Source organism: Octopus bimaculoides, chromosome 18 (assembly GCF_001194135.2).
Source record: "Octopus bimaculoides isolate UCB-OBI-ISO-001 chromosome 18, ASM119413v2, whole genome shotgun sequence".
Lineage (NCBI taxonomy): Eukaryota > Metazoa > Mollusca > Cephalopoda > Octopoda > Octopodidae > Octopus > Octopus bimaculoides.
Window position 1 is genome coordinate 39,902,887 of NC_068998.1, and position 17,500 is coordinate 39,920,386.

The window sequence follows — 17,500 nt, forward strand, 5'->3', positions numbered from 1 at the left end:
TTTTTTTTTTTTTGGGGGGGGGGGGGGGAGTAGATCATCAGTTTTCAGTTACCCCAATGATGCTTAAATTTTTGGTTGATAAGCATTGGTGAAAGATATACATGTACACAAGCAAACATGAACACATGCACTCACACTCTCTCACTCACAAACATATGCACACACATGTATATAACAAGTTTCCACGCAGTTTCCATCAATCAAATTCCACGCATAAAGCATACATCAACTTAAAAGTTGCATGAAGTTAAACTCAGAAACAGTCACACCCTTGTATCTTATCACTCAACTCTATACCCAATTCTTGTCTTGCAAGTACTTGGAGACTTCATCAGTGCTAATGTCACAAGAAAACACCCATTACACTTTGTGAAATGGTCAGCATTATGCAGGGCATCCAGTTGTAGAAACCATGCCAAAGTAGACATAAGAACTTGACACAGCACTTTGGCTCATCTGTTCAGATCAAACCCATCCAATCCATTTCAACATGGAAAAGAAAAAAAAAGCATTAAATGATGATGATGACACACACACAAACACTCACAGAGAGGCACAAAAGAAAAAAAAAAGGAAGAACTTCAACACGCTATATACATGTCTTATTATTTAATAATAAGCAGGAAGAATATCTGCAAATAGGACATATATGAGTGTATTGAAAGTTAAAAGGAATGGTTATAGAGATAGCAAGAATAATATATAATTTTTCCCTTATTTTCTACACACCAACAGAAAAACAGACCTCTACTGGTCTTGTTGTCACAATAATTCAATAATAGTTAGATAGCACATACTTAGTGAATGTGGGTTAAAAAATACAACATTAATATACTGAAAAAAAGTTTCATTATATAACATTGATAAAAAATTTGGGCACACACAATGTGCTGTGTGAATTTACATACATTAGCCAATTAGATCATTTATGTAGTAGAAAAAGTATTATGGAAAATGTATGGACAAAGGTATAAAATCAATTGAGTAATGTGTTGGAAAAAATATTCATATGTATTTTCTTGTTTGTAAAGTTAAATATGTGTTGAAGCAGATAAGGCGAAGAATAAAAAGAAAAAGCAGATCGCACATATTTTTAAAGTGGTAGAAATAACAATTGGCAAATAATTTTCAATTCAGCCAAATGTCTCATGATTTGAGGTAGCCAAATCTGTTCTATTAAAACAAAGAGTTAATGCTGGCTGAGAGAGGAGGAGGATGAGGAGAGAGGGAGAGGGAGAGAGGTAAAACAGCTTATTCATGCCAGTCAATTGCCTAGAGCAAGGAAAGAGAACACACATTTGAGTTTTGTCTTAAATGGCCACCAAATTTCTGGTCTATGATTGACTCAAAATCATTTAAGTAAGGGGAAACACTAAAATGTCACCTACTTATCATCTTTGCATTCAACAAGTTATATATATATATATATATACACAAACACACACATATAAGATTAAAAATTGCAAAGATGGATAACAAAGGAACACATAGAAGATTCACACAGAAGCAGTGGACATGTTCTTCCCTCATCAGTTTTTGTCCAAAGATCATAATAATTTAGTACCTTTTGTGTAAGATTGTTCGTTTTGGTGGTGTCGACAACAAAATGCTGCTATGAATAAGTGAGTAAATGTAAAGGATGGTGAGAAAAAACAAATGACACAGTTAGTTGGTACATATGTAAAAATGACATACAAATAAAGGCGTTACAGCTATGAGACAGCATTAAGACAAGATGTGTGGAAGTAACACTAATGGAAAATGATGTCCTATACAACTTGAGAAGGAAAGTAGAGAGATATAAAAAAGTTGGAAGGTTAGGGGGAGAAAGAGAGAGAGAGAGCACTGGTTAACTGCAAAAATTTCAACGTTGACTGTAAAAGTGACTGTTCATTATGATATTTCTCACTAAAGTACATCTCTATGTGTTTTAATTAAATTCTCAAGTAATTGTGAAATAAAAGTGGCTTTATAAAATAACTATACCTTTTTTTATTGACTAATAATATTGTTTGAAATATAACAAAACACCCAAATTCTATAAATGTATTAGGGAATTTGTTTCATAACTAAGTACAGGTAAAATATGTAATGTAAAGTTAAACTCTTTAACATTTGAATAGGCCATATCTAGCTGAAATATTAATATTCTACCTGTTTTAAGTTCAAGCTGGCCATATCCAGCCTTTCACACCTACATTACAATGTCATTCTAAAAATAAACAATCACATCATCAAAATCTCAAGGCTACAAAATAATTCGTAATTAATTCAAAATGATGTTAGTAATACATTTGGCTGAGTAGTCTGAGTAACAAAGGGCTAAATATGATCGAATAACATGAACTACTAGCCAATATATATTCATATCACTTACTAAATGCTGATTATTACATTTATGGCAAAAATACACTAATTTGGTCCAGGCTATCCTTTTTCCACTCCACTCTGTTTACCTTTTACATGGTGGTTAGATTCAACCATTATTATGTGGGACATTTCAATTCAAATAAATGGAAGTTAATAAATAATCAATGGGTTTCAAGTCAAGATAATGACTGGGTCTGATTCATTCTGAAAATTTTGGACAAGAAATATTGAAAAAAAACAAAAAATTCCCTTTCACTATTCTCTTTCAAATCATTGCTTTCATTACCATCACTACTGCTGTCCAATATTGTTTGAAGTATCCAGTTTAAAGTCCATAAAGTCTTATGCTTAAAGTAGCATTTTAGTTGGCGTCTTCATACATCATTCAAACTCAGAGTGGTCATTACTAAATTTGACATCCATATAATTTTAAACAATTTTTGTTTAAAAAAAAAGGCTATATGCAATAGAAATGAGGGAACAAGAAAAAGGAAAGGATCAGGGGAAAAAAAATATTCCTCCAAATTCGGAAAACACAATATTTGTGTTTAGATATGATGTCTTGAGTGGAACAAGTGTTTATCATGTGAAACTACATCACTAATACAGTAATAGATATTCATGTCAATATTTTGATTTAAATATGAATAGGTAAAAGCATGCAGTCTCAAGCACTATGGTTATTCTGTGAGGATAGGTGATACTAGGCTGGTTGAATATGAAAGGGTTAAGACATTGGGCATTAGGTGTAAAAATATTAAAAAGACCCTCCTCAACTTGGATGTAAACACAGCTTCTATGTATGTATGTATACATATATACACACACACACATATATATACATACACAAATATATACACATACATATATACATACATATACACATACATATATACTTACATATATATATATGTATACATACATATACAGGAATACATACATATAACTATGTATACATACATATACATATATATACACACACATATATATATACACGCATATATATATATATATATATATATATATATATACACGCATATATATACACACACACACACACACATATATATATACGCATATATACATACACATATACATATACACATATATATATATACACACATAATATATATACATATACATACATATGTATACATACATGCATATAAATATATATATGTATATATGCATGTGTATTTGTGTCTAACATTTTTATGATTTATATACTTATCTGAGTAAATACATATGCAAACATATGACCTACCTACCTACCTACCAACCTACCTACCTACCTTCCTACCTACCTACATACATACGTACATACATACATACACAGCTTGTATGTAGATGGCTTAAAATTTGAACATAAGTTTTTAAACTTGAAACCTCCCTCACAATCTCCAATGTTTAGTAATCCTATTACACGACTAAGAAATAGAAATCCCATGTTGTTGGTAGTTTCTTTAACTGATAGTACTACTATAGCTACAACTGCAACAACACTACAACTAAGATAAAAAAAAAAAAAAGAAAGAAAGAAGAAAAAAATTACAAGAGACAACGAAAACAATCCCCCTCTCCTGAACAAAACAAAAGAGAAGTGAAAATTGTATAGCAAACTATAAGTAAATTTCATGCTGATAACTTATTTCAATGTCCTTTCTTTATCACTCCGCTTACTAACCACAGAGATAACAATAACTACAGTAACCACAGACACAACAACAACAATTTCTTTCAAAATAATGCCTAAATAGATTATATTCAAAAGAGATGCAGTTTTTCTTGAAAGCTGATTATAAAGTAAGCTTTATAACCTGTGTCCATTTTCCTTCTCCATGCTTTTATGAGTTTGAGAAGACAGGCTTGTTTGAACCATTTCCATATTGTTGTTGCTATTGTTACTGTTGACATTCTTCAGCTATGGTTCACTGCCCTTCCTGATAACTGGCTTGGCACTAAACTATTAAGTTGATTTTCTGTTAAGACAGTTGTTATTAAGAGAATTGGCCGACTGTAATTTGTTTTTATTTATCCTAACGGTACTCACTTGCTTGTCCAAACCATATGTGCCAAGAGTTCTAATAGGGAGGCTCTACATAGTCTTTTCATCTGTTAGGAATAGCAGCCAAATCACCTTCAAATCAAAACCTAATGTCTTAAAAAAAAAGGTAAGAATACATTGGATAATGTAGTCGTATGTGTGTGTGTGTGTGCGTGTATACACACATGTATACACCACATGCACACACACACACATATGAGGATTGTATTGAAAGTACTATAAAAGTGGACAGCATTTTTATCACTGCCACAAATCATTCCAATTGCACATGTTGGAAAAATAACTCTTCCTCGATAGAAACTCTTCTGTCTGTACCACCTTATTGTAGGCAAACAGCAGGTTCCAAGCAGAAGCAATGTACCATTATGAGTTCTTGACAAAAGAGGGGTGCAGAATGTCTGGTTTTCACAGACAGCTACAAGTTATTTATGGAGATGACAATATAAATAACTTGTACAGATGGTTAAGCTGAGAAAAGAGGAAACCAGCATTGGTGACAAACCACATAATGGAAGACTGCTGACATAAATCACCAGTGAGGGAATGAATGAATTAATGCGGACAAACAAATCACAATTTGTGAGTTTGCAGCACAAATTGGCTGTGGTCACAATACACTACAGAAAATATTGGATAGTGTATGCAAAATGAGCACCTCAGCAGTTGGCATCTAATTTGAAGAATAGAAGGGAAGAAGTATGCTCTGGTCAACTGGAAAGGTGGGTGTATCTTTATGAGCTGAAAATGTAAGCTCAGTCTCTGAAATGGTGTTATATCTCTTTTCCAAGAAGTTCAAGTGCCAGCAACTGACACAGAAACCCAGCACTATGAGATAATGAAATTGACCATTTCACTTGTACATAGTGTCTATGTGGATCTCTAGTTTGGCGATTGTAAAAAGATAACTTACTGTTCAACAGGAGATTTTGCTGCTACATTAAGCTAGTAAAGTGACAAATGTTGGAGTCCACACAATGTCTATGTGAAGTTAAATGTACTGCTTAGTTGATATTTAAGCTCAGCAGAATTTCATCTTATTGACATAGACAGATGTATTGGTGTCCCTAAAAAACTAGTGTGTTTTAAAAGAGACTGATGCCGAGCTGTTGTTCAAAATTGTTGTTATTTAGTATTGAATCAGAACCTGATCAAGTAGACCCAGTATCTAAAACATTCCTACAATATATCCATTCTGCTGATATTTATTTCATACATAATAATATATCTAGGATTATCTTACTGTGAAAAAAGTAAGTTTGAAGGAGATGATTTGGTTACTAAATCTAGCAGGTTGAGCTAATACATAGAAGCTCTCCCAGCAATTTGTTTATTCTAAGTTATTTAAGCAGATATCCCTCTACAACTGATAATTCCTGCTAGATACACAAATGTACACAGAATACAAACATATGTACAAACACACACACAGACATACATACATGTAATGCAAGTGCTGTTGAGTGGCGATATACAAATGAGCTTGAGTCTAGAACCCAGGTTCAGTTCTCAGTTAAATAGTTTGTAGCAGGCTAAATGTGATGTGCCATATCATGTCGATATGATGTAGCCCACTACTGAATGTAGCATGTAGAATCGGAGCAAACAGTGAACATTGAAGAATCAACACTATGAAGGAAGAAATATTATTTACATATATTTATTTGTTTGCCTAACAGGGAGTTAAAATAGCAATGCTAGTGATAGTGACAACAGGGTTGGCTCGCTGGTTAGTAGTTGATAGTGTAGAAGTTGCTCTCAGTGGAGAGAGAAAGAGTAAAGAATGCACGGAGCCAACTAGAAAGGAAGCAAAGATAAAGGTGGCATCGTCTTTCTTGTGGCCGAGCAAAGTGCTGCTCTTGGTCATGGCTGACACAAAAGAGTGTGTTGCTCCTTGGTCATAGCTGACAGAAAAGAGGAAGAGATAGAAACTGTTCTGTTATATAGACTATGGTCAGTAATGTAGGTCAGACCCTAAACAAACGACTGACCAGCACAGGTCCTAGGGTGTTGAGTGTTTCCTCATCAATCATCTAGTGCGGAGAGGATTCCCCCTCACCACCACCAGTGCTTGTTTTGACAAGCAACAAACGGGTGGATTTGATTTTAAATCTCAGGCAGGGTCAAGTTAGATCCATACAAGTTTCCCTTCACTTCCGATACTTGTCCATTACCAATCATAATCAATAGTCTAAAGGCATGAACACAAGGCATTCAGTGATGACTCAACTGGCTATTAAAAGCTGTGAGATATTTTCATAATACATTTTTACCTCCATGTAGTGTGGCCAATCAACTTGAAAGGACATAGCTTCCTATAGAATACTGATGAAACCAGAAACTGCAACTATAAGAAGTAATTATTATGTGATCTCTAACATCTTTTTTAGATATTGATCTAAATTTTAGTTAGTTAATTTATAATTTATACACGTTTTTGGCAGGAGTAATTCTTCTCTATGCATCATAACCAGATGAACTATTTTACATTACTAAATATCAATAGAAAAAGTAACAAAACATAACAATACTCTGCTTGGCTAAGTCACTAAATAATCCAAGAGAAGAGGTATAACACAGTTGCTCGATCTGCTAGAAACAACAGCAAAATATATGATTGCAAACCTATGACATACATGCCAACAGTGCCATGCTGCAGGTTTTCTGGGGACATATGAAAGATTTGAAAAATAAATTACCCTGAAATGTCATATTATAAAAGGCTTGCTAAATTTAACAGAAAAATTTTAAAGTTAAACATAGCCTTAAAAAAATTGTATTTTTTAGTGATAGCTAATGATACAACACTTTACATTACAACGCTGCAGAAATTAACAGTCACTTACAAATTAACAAATTAGCAATTCTTCATTGACTGCTCACATAGGTTAACATGATATGACAAGCACATGATTTTTAGGCAAGTTCTTTTTTTGCATTTTTTTCCAATTTTAAAAAGTTTTATTTTCTAAACCCAAAGATAATGACATTAATTGCAGATAAAAAATTCAAATTATCTGAAAGAAGTGGAAAAAAATTCTCAAGATTGGTGGACTGAACTATATAGTGTTATTGATGAGAGTGATAAAGTTCTTTGCATATTGTGTGAGCTGCAGGTTGTGAGTAGAAGTCAGAATGTAAAAGAGGATTTTTACATTAAGTACTATTTTGTTCCTACAAAAAAAAAAACCAAAACAAAACCCTTGAGGATTGTAAGTATGATTGAAAATCTTTTACCCCAAAACCACCAAAATCCGAAAGTTTTTTGAATGCTGACATAACATGCCACAAATGGAAAATTCCACAAAGTACTGCTGTTGTGTGCTGTTATGACATGTGAGTTTGTAAGCAGTGATCATCATGTTTTTTTTTTGTTTTTTTTTTCATACAGTAAACACAAATGTTATTTTTACAGGAGATCTGAATTTCACTTCCATGTATGAGTGTAACATGACAAGCATCATTACTTGTACATTAATTTAAAAATAAAAGGCTGACTTCTTTCAGTATTCATTTTATTTACCTGCAATCATGTTCAATGTTTTGTTTTTAAACTTCACATAAAATCTAATGCCTGTATCGTAAAAAAATAAAATACAAATGGTGTACTGTAACCTTTTAATCAAAACATGACATTGTAGGAGGAGACTGACATCTTACCTTTCTGAAGGTATGTTTTAAAAGATAATTAAAGATCTATATAATTCTACATTCAAGGCATATGTACAAGCTGTATATTGAAATGTAAATGGATATTGTGTTTAGACTTGGGTCCCATCCCCAAGCTGTCCCATTTTATAGATGCAGATATGAAAATACTCAGAAATCCCAAAGCATCATAAACCTGCACACTTTTAGTCCCAGGAATTTTGTATAAGGGATTCTCAACTGCAATATATATCTCAAAAGCTAAGATGAAAACCCTCCTAATCAGAGAACTTACTAAAATTCTTGTAGCAGGGAGTTTTATTATTATTTTATACGTCTTCTATCTTTTTTACTTGTTTCAATCATTTTGACTACGACCATGCTGGGGCAACACCTTGAAGTGTTTTAGTTGAACAAATTGAGCCCAGTACTTATTTGTTTTGAAGCCTGATACTTATTCTGTTGATCACTTATGTTGAACTGCTAAGTTACAGGGACATAAATGCTGGTTGTCAAGTGGTGGTTGAGGACAAACATAACAAACAAAAGGACATACACTATGAGCTTCTTTCAGTTTCTACCTACCAAATCAACTCACAAGGCTCTGGTCAAACTGGGGCTATAGTAGAAGACACTCAAGATGCCACACAGTAGGACTGATCTACATAGTAAGACTGAACGCAGTTGGGAAGCAAACTCCTTATCACACATGTGATGCTGTGTTCTTCATGGAAAATCATTAAGTGACGGTATACTTATTAAAACGTTTGAAAACTTTCATAATAAGGGCATCATTGTAAAGTGTGTGAATAAGTTAGTAATGAACAGAAATACTATTAAAGGCAATTATGAAAATGAACACTAAGACAGAAAATCAAACTGAAGAAACAGATACTTGTGATTTTTGCTTTTTCTATTTGTTTTGATAAGACCACTGACTGATATTAGATCATCAGCTAGATTAGTTATTACTGCATATTTTCAGAGATGTTTTTCATAAGGAATTAATTAAGTCAGAGAATTTGTTTCAAAATATGCCAGGGAAAGACGTTAGTGATTGTATTTTCTAAGTGTTTATTGAAAGACAAATAGATTTCTCAAAAACAGTTTTGCTTGTGATTGACAGTGCCTCTAATATAGTATGCCAAAATGTTGGCTTCATAGAGTAATTTACAGAGGCTATTGGTCATCTCCTTGTTTCTTTCCATTGTATTATACATCAGGAAATAATATATGCAAAAACCAGCTTTAAATATTTTGATAATGCAATGAGAGTTGCGGCAAAGATAGTCAATTCAATAGCTGCTATGACTTTGCATAAATGAAAATTTACTTTCAAATGAAATTGAATCAATTTACAACAGTTAACTAATGTACAATAATGTAAGATCGTTGAGTCAAATGTCAAGTACTTGAATGGTTTGTTGAATGTATAAGTAAAATCAAACTATTTTTAGATAAACAAAGCATGGAACACAATTTTCATCTCCAGGTAGACTTCAGAGATTTCCGGAATCTTCCATTGAATTTGAATGAGCTTAATATTAAATTGCAAAGTCTAGGAAATCTGTTGATGTGATGTTTCACTTGATCAAAGTAAACTCAACATAGCTCAGTGTGAATTAGAAAGTAAAAGTTTCAATTACTTCCCAAGGATGAAGAAATTTTTTGAAGAAACTAAAAGCTTGAACACCACACAAACTAACTTATAGAAGCTTTCTGTGACCTAGTGATTAGGGTATTGAGTTGCTGATCATAAGGTTGTGAGTTCAATTCTGGACCAAGCAACACATTATTTCCCTGAGCAAAACACTTCATTTTACATTGCTTTAGTCTATTCAACTAAAAATTAGTAGTGGTCCAGGGCTAGTATAGCTTTTGCTCACTCTCCAGCTACTACATCTTCAATGTTCTGCTGAGTAAAGAGTATGAGGACTGAGAGGATGTCTATGTCTGCTCACAGCTACATGGGCACCTAAAACAATTAACAACAATATGGTACATGTTACCAGGTCATACTTGTTTGTGAGTGATAGCTGTAGCTTGTTTTCTAAGGGCTGTTACTGAGCAGTTTTCTTCTAGATTTTGCAATTTAGTGAGTTATAGGAAATAAATATGATTTATAAAATATCCTGATGAAACAAGTTTTAAAGATCTGAATCTAGAATCCTTTTGACACCAACCCGCCTGAGACCACCCGTGGTACTATGATACAAATTTCCTGTTTTAAAGTCATCTCACTTAAAACCTTCCAACAAAATTTCCTGTTAATGTTCTAAACCCCAGCTTAATATTGACAAAGTTGTTTTACAAAATTCTTCGTTATATTTTAAAATTAATTGAAACAAAGTAATGTATTCTAACAGAAATATGATAACAAAAGGGTTAAATTCATTTGGATGGTTGGATTTAAGAGATCTGAAAATGCCGTTAATTGACTTCCATTCCAATCTCATTTTGAAGTAAAAAAAAAAAAAATCATTACATGTTGAACTGATTTGTAAGAAACTAAATGTGAATTAATTGTGAATAAACATTCACGATATGACTTCTAAAAGTGTGGAATTGCATTTCTGAAAATTTTGGTGCTCTTAAAAAATACTTGCAAAAGCACTCCAAACCATTTTCTCACCAATGTATTGATGTGAAATATTGTTTCCAGCACTAAATAACACAGAAGAGAAACAAAATGGTTGATGACTCGAATGCTTTCTATGTAACATTAAAGTGTACACGCCATATCTGCCCCACCCCCCACCTTAACCCATCCATAAATTAAGTCTTCTTGAACTTAGCAACAGAAACGTCAATAAAGTTAAAGGGACATTTTAAAAATTTCACTTTCTTCTCCCAGTTTTAATAAAATAATGAGATTTCAAGTTATATTTTATTAAACTCTTAGTTTTATAAATGTACTAGCAGTTAAACCCGGTTTCACCCGGTCGGTTTGGTTCATGTGGCTGTAAAACCTGCTCCATGTAAGCATTCGATTTGTTTGGGCACGCTTACGTTAAAAAGCAATTTTAGAATGACCTTTTCTGTCAAAACGCTAAAAATGACTGACCAACAAAAAATTTTAAAAACCCAACCAAGATTCAACTAAATCAAAAAATAAACCCAAATACTAAGCGAACAAAGATGAACCATCTCACTTCCATTTGAGCGTGGCCGTTGCCAGTACCGCCTGACTGGCCCTCATGCCGGTGGCACATAAAAAGCACCCACTACACTCTCGGAGTGGTTGGCGTTAGGAAGGGCATCCAGCTGTAGAAACTCTGCCAGATCAGATTGGAGTCTGGTGTAGCCATCTGGTTCGCCAGTCCCAAGTCAAATCGTCCAATCCATGCTAGCATGGAAAGCGGACGTTAAATGAGGATGATGATATGTGTATATATATATATATATATATATATTTGTATATGTTTGTGTGTCTGTGTTTGTTCCTCCACTTAGTGGTTTGGCAAAAAAGACCAACAGAATAAGTACTAGGCTTACAAAGGATAAGTCTTTTCGACTAAAGGCAGTGCTCCAGCATGGCCGCAGTCAAATGTTTGCAACAAGTAACAGAATACACACATACATAAACACCTTATACCCCTGCTAATCCAAGCCACTATAATTCAGCACTTGTACTCCTCTATACACATGCACATACCTAAAAAACACACACATCACTTCCCCTGTTTTATGTCCATCTAAAGCATGGATACACTCCTTTATATGTAAACATCTCCTTTCTTCTGAATTACTCATTTACTTGCTTTTTTCCCTTCTTAACAACTTTCCCTCTTTTTCATTCCTTCTATGCATTTCTTCTGCTGAAGGACTAATGTCCAAAATGTTCCTTTAGGTATTAAAGTAATACACTGTTTGTTAGAACCTGTCCCTCTCGTGTCTTTTTGTTTTTCTTTTTGTGCATAATATTTCCAGTATTACAAAAACAGTCTGTTTATCCGAGGCATGTTCATTTTTATATCATTTTTCAATGCTAGTATGGGTGGGATGAATATATTGTTGAAACATTGCTTTACAGCCGGATGTCCTTCCTGTTGCAAATCGTTACCTGTTTTCCAAGCAAGAGATATTTTATTCTACACATCTATGAAGAAGCAAAGTCAGCAGATAACCCTTTGACAAAGAAAATAATAGCAAAGGCATTGCCCATAGGTGAGTGATTCTTGGAGAAGTACATATCCAAACAAATACACACACATACACATGTGACAATGATCAAACATGTAGACTGGTATCTCATGGTTTCTTGCTTGAATCAGATTTTTTCTAGGAAAAAAACAAAAACAAAACAAAGCAAAAAAACCCCCAGTTTTTGCTAGACTTGGTTTCTAAATTATCATCATCATCATTTAAAGCCATATTTGATGCAGGCTTGGACTGAGAACTGTGTTGAGCTCCAATGTCTGCATTGGCATGGATTCTATGGTTGGATGCCCTTCCTCACACCAATAATTTTACAGAGTATACTGCGTGCTTTTTTCATGCCAAGAGCACCAGTGAGACAACTCATAAGATAAGACCCTTCCTCCGAGTGTGTGGAGGGGGAATAATATTGAGGGAGAAGGCTTGATGTCAGGCATTGAGAGGTTGAAGTATGATAGAGAGTAAATGGCTTTTGTAAAAGGAATACATGACTACTCTAGATAGAAAGAGAGAAACAATGATGATGATGAGGTGTCAGGGTATACATGCAAGGTATTATCTGTCTGTCTGTGCCTGTCTATCTATCTATGCTGGCATAGATTGGACATAAGATGGTGTGATTCTTTCCTATTCATTCCAGTCATACTGGTACACTGCTTTCAGAGGTTATAGTTAATGATATCCACCCGGTACTTATTTCATTTTGGCATAAATTTTATCATACTATATGAAATGTCTAAATTAATTTTGAACATAAAAGACATACCATACCTGCATGTGCAAAAATGCACTCACAGCTATGTGGTTATGAGGTCCACTTCTCAATCACATGGTTTTGTGTTCAGTTTCCTTGGGCACTGAGGGGAAGTGATTTCTACTGTAGCACAGAGCAACCCCCAGAGTTTGTGATTCTCAAGATTGGTATTTAAGCAGTGTTACATATCTCAGTGCCCCAATAATTACAAGTATAAACTTGAACTTGTAATCTGGATAGGGTAACTGAAAATTTCTCAATAGTTCTGTGTAGATATTTTCTTTTTTGCTGATCTTAAGCTTTATGTTAATATCTGCAGAGCAGTTGATTTCCACAACTGTACACAGTTTCTCTTCTCTATCCCAAATCATTATGTCAGGTCTGTTGAGTTTACATTTGATTGAGGTTTTCACTGGGACATTCCATCAGTTCACATTATTATTATGAGCAGCTATGGCTTCTTATCCTTGAGGTTGTCTTGTGTGTATGTGTGTATGCATGCATATGTGTATGTATGTATGTATGCATGCATGTGTGTATGTGTGTATGTATGCATATATGTGTGTATGTATGGGGAGTGGTTATGTGAAAGTTTACATGAAAAAGCTTCAAGCTCCAAAAAGGTAAACTTCATTGTTATCCCTTCTCAACAAGTCATCACCCAGCTCTAGACTTCTAAAAATGGGCATAATTAAAAAAAATCCCTTAGTTGAGAAAGAGCTAAAAAGTTAGTGATAAGAAGGACTTCCAATTATAAGAACAATACTTCAGTATCATGTATTCATTTAATCCATGCTAGCACGGAAAAGTGGATGCAAACAAATGAATGTGTGTATGTGTGTGTTGTGAGAGAGAGAGAAAGAGAGAGTTCATATTTGTTAGGAGCTCCCAATGGGAACTGACTCAGTCTGTGGTGAACTAGTCAACCCATGCCAGCATGGAAAACAGATGTAAAATGATGGTGATGATACACACACCCACAATGGGCTTCTTCACAGTTTCTGTACATAAAACTCCACTTGCAAAGCATTAGTCAATCTAAGGCTGTAGTAGAAGAAACTTATCCAAAGTGATGTGTTGTAGAATTGAACTCAGAATCACATAGTTACATGCAAAATTCTCAACCACATGTTTTTTGTTTTTTTTTTTGCTTGCACTTATAATATACAGAGAGAGAGAGAGAGAGAGAGAGAGAGAGAGAGAGAGAGAGAGAGAAAGAGAGAGAGAGAGAGAGAGAGAGAAATAATGCTACAACCGATCATAAATCAAAAGGACAGAAATAAATTTAAATATTAGAAAGCCAAGCTGTGAGAGAAATATATGAATATAAATACATTCCTTCTTTGCATTTGAAGTGCAGAAAAACAGAAGGGAGAGTTTCCAGGTTTGTTGACTGCTCCCCAGAGGAGACACAGTCTGTTTACTTCCCTAATCAATAACAACATAGAATATTCATCTATAATAAATAAAGGAGTCATAAATTATGTTATCACTGTAGCAAATAGCTTAATTTGCATATTTGTGCTTGTTCTCTGAAAAGTGTACAAGAGAGATTTGGTCAGTAAGTTCGGACATATATATATGCAAGTTTAAAGAGGGACAAGATGAGGCAGTTAAAACAGCTGCAATTGAGAATATGTGTTTGAGCTTTTTGGCTTTAAGAATGACTTGTCACAGACTGGGAAACCAGACAAAAGAAGACTGAAACACACAGAGTGACATGAGAACATAATACAATAACTAAGAGATAATAACTGCCAAAATAAAATCATCAATAATAATAATAATGAGAATAATAATAAAGATGATAATGATAATAACAACAACAACAGAGAGAAAAAAGTAAAATGAAGAAATGAAGATCCTTTATCTTGCTATTCGCTTTTTCAATGAAAACTAGTTGAATATTATTAATACTAAACATGTTAGAACTTATAAATATTTAGAAAATTGGATTATTTCAAAGTCAGAATCAATACAGTTTCTTTGTAGAAAATGCTATTTAAGAATTCTATTGAAGTACTAGCCAACAGCAGAGCTATGAACCAGTTTATTGCTCCAGTGAATATCTCTTCAAAAATTTGAATATATATCTATACTAATAAATGCGAATTTGTGTGTGTGTGTGTGTGTGTCCGTCTGCATGGCTTCCCCAACTACCTCTTCTCCCACAAATGGTACATATTTGTAGCCAGGGTAAATCTTGGAGTGTTACTATGCTTCTTTGGTTCACCAGTATGCAGAGCAAATTTGAAACACTCTATAACAGCTCTTATGACCAGCAAAATGTGAACAAAGACGAAAACAACAGAACTAGAAATATAGAGACCAAAGAAGTAGAATATTTTTTGGAGAATTATTTTGAACTTATTTAGAAAGCAGATGACAAGCAATGAGAATAATTCACATTTCTGGAACTTATATATGCTTTGGCAGTAAAACATTTTCCATGTTGGTTTGAGATAAGATGCCTCTGAATAGTAATTTTGTTATGGATCAAATTCCTGCCCTCTAGACAAAATCTATGGAACATGAAGCAACAGTCTCCTCATATGGAGTCTGTTCTCCTAGAAGAAAAAAATTCTTCTTTTGTATCATGAGCCAACTTAATTTTCCATTTGAATGCTAAAAATTATATTTATTTTCATTGAAACAATTTTAGAAAAGTTGTACATACCAATAACAAGGTAGAAAAGTAGCACAACAAAGATTGGAAGTGAGGAGAATGGTATACTGGAAGAAATTATCAAAAGCCAGAATCTAGTAAACCTGTGGGTTCCAGCAAAAAGTGAAAAGCGCCTGAGTGTATGTAGCTTCTCACAGTCCATGCATGTATGTATGTAGTGAGGATGCATGACCCAGTGGTTAGGGTGTTGCATGCAAAATCATGGTTTCAATTCCTAGACTGGGTGGTGTGTTGTGTTCTTGAGCAAAACACCTCATCTCACATTGATCTGCAATCACTTTGACACCTGATGCATGGAACACCATGCACCTGTTCAAGCAACATCGATTTGGAGGGAGTGAGCTAATGTGTGGTATGAACATTTGATCACTATAAACAATCATTTGTGCAGGTCGTTCAGTAAAAACTGAATGCTCATACATCATCTTCGACAGGAGAGTCCATCATGCATGCATGTATGTATATTGTGGTGCAAGGTTAGATGTTCTAGAGAAGGGATACATTCAACCAATATTAAGTTACACTTGGTGTCTATTTTATAGAACCTAGAATGCTAGAAGACAAAGCTGATCTTGTTGAAATTACAATTAAGAAGAATAAAACTAACAAATACAAGGAATTTAGTTGACATTCTGCCATTTCTGCTCCTTTCCCACTTCCAAGAAGACTAATTCTGCAGAGTCTAGTTGCTATATTACTGATAATGTTTTATGTACATCAACCACACCAGTATTAAAAAGCCCTGATGATAGTGATGGCCACAAATTAATTTAGTCAGAAGAAATTAATTGTCTCAGCCACTTTGATTAAAGTAGAGTTGCAAGCGTGACAGAAACGAGACAGAATCAGACTAAAATGTCTATAGTATTTTAGTATTAAAATGTCTGTAGTATTTTAGTTTCATCCACAACTTTCTATGTTCAAAATCACCCTAAGATTCAACTTTGTCCTTCCTTCACCCCAGAATCAATATATTAAGTAGCAGTGCTATAAAATTCTGACCTAAGATCTATAATACTAGTAATAATAATTCAGGAATAAATTCACACTTTAAAGAACTGGTACATTGTATCTAACAAATAAATTCACACTTTAAAGAACTGGTACATTGTATCTAACAAATTCCATAAACCATTAAGCTCTGACCAATACTTCATTGGGTTAAAGGTTGTCATAAAGTACCTAATACTTGAATGAATTAAAGCATAAGAATGACAGCAACAACACTGCACTGGGCTAAATGTCTTTCAGGATTCGGTTCTGTCCTTTTTGCGCTCCACATTGAACCCATGACAAGAATTGATTTTGCTTTTCCTCTGATTAGGGCTCTTAAGATAAATGATCATTATAGACAGGACCTGATAGATTACAATCCGCCCCTATAAATTTGTGTGGACTAGTACTAATATGAAGAATCAATATTTGAATAAACTGTAGCCATTGCCATAAAAAAAAAAAAAAAACAAGATGTTAATTCTTTGAAACACAAACCATCAATTTAGTTGTTTAGCCCTGGTTGAGCAGGCCCATGATGTAGTAGGTTTCAACCTTCACCATTCCATCTTTTCAAATATGCAGGACAACAGTGTATGATGTGTCCTTTACTTATTTAGATGTTTTGGCATTGGCACGTAAAAGCACCCACTACACTCTCGTAGTGGTTGGCGTTAGGAAGGGCATCCAGCTGTAGAAACTCTGCCAAATCAGATTGGAGCCTGGTGTAGCCATCTGATTCACCAGTCCTCAGTCAAATCGTCTAACCCATGCTAGCATGGAAAGCGGACATTAAATGATGATGATGACGATGATGATCCACTACAGA

General features: G+C 34.2%; 1 protein-coding gene across 3 annotated transcripts in view; it reads right to left on the bottom strand.

Moving 5' to 3' along the window:
* LOC106883153 (vacuolar protein sorting-associated protein 41 homolog) overlaps positions 1-17,500 on the bottom strand; it is a 172,996-nt gene that overhangs the window by 86,009 nt on the left and 69,487 nt on the right. The window lies entirely within an intron of this gene.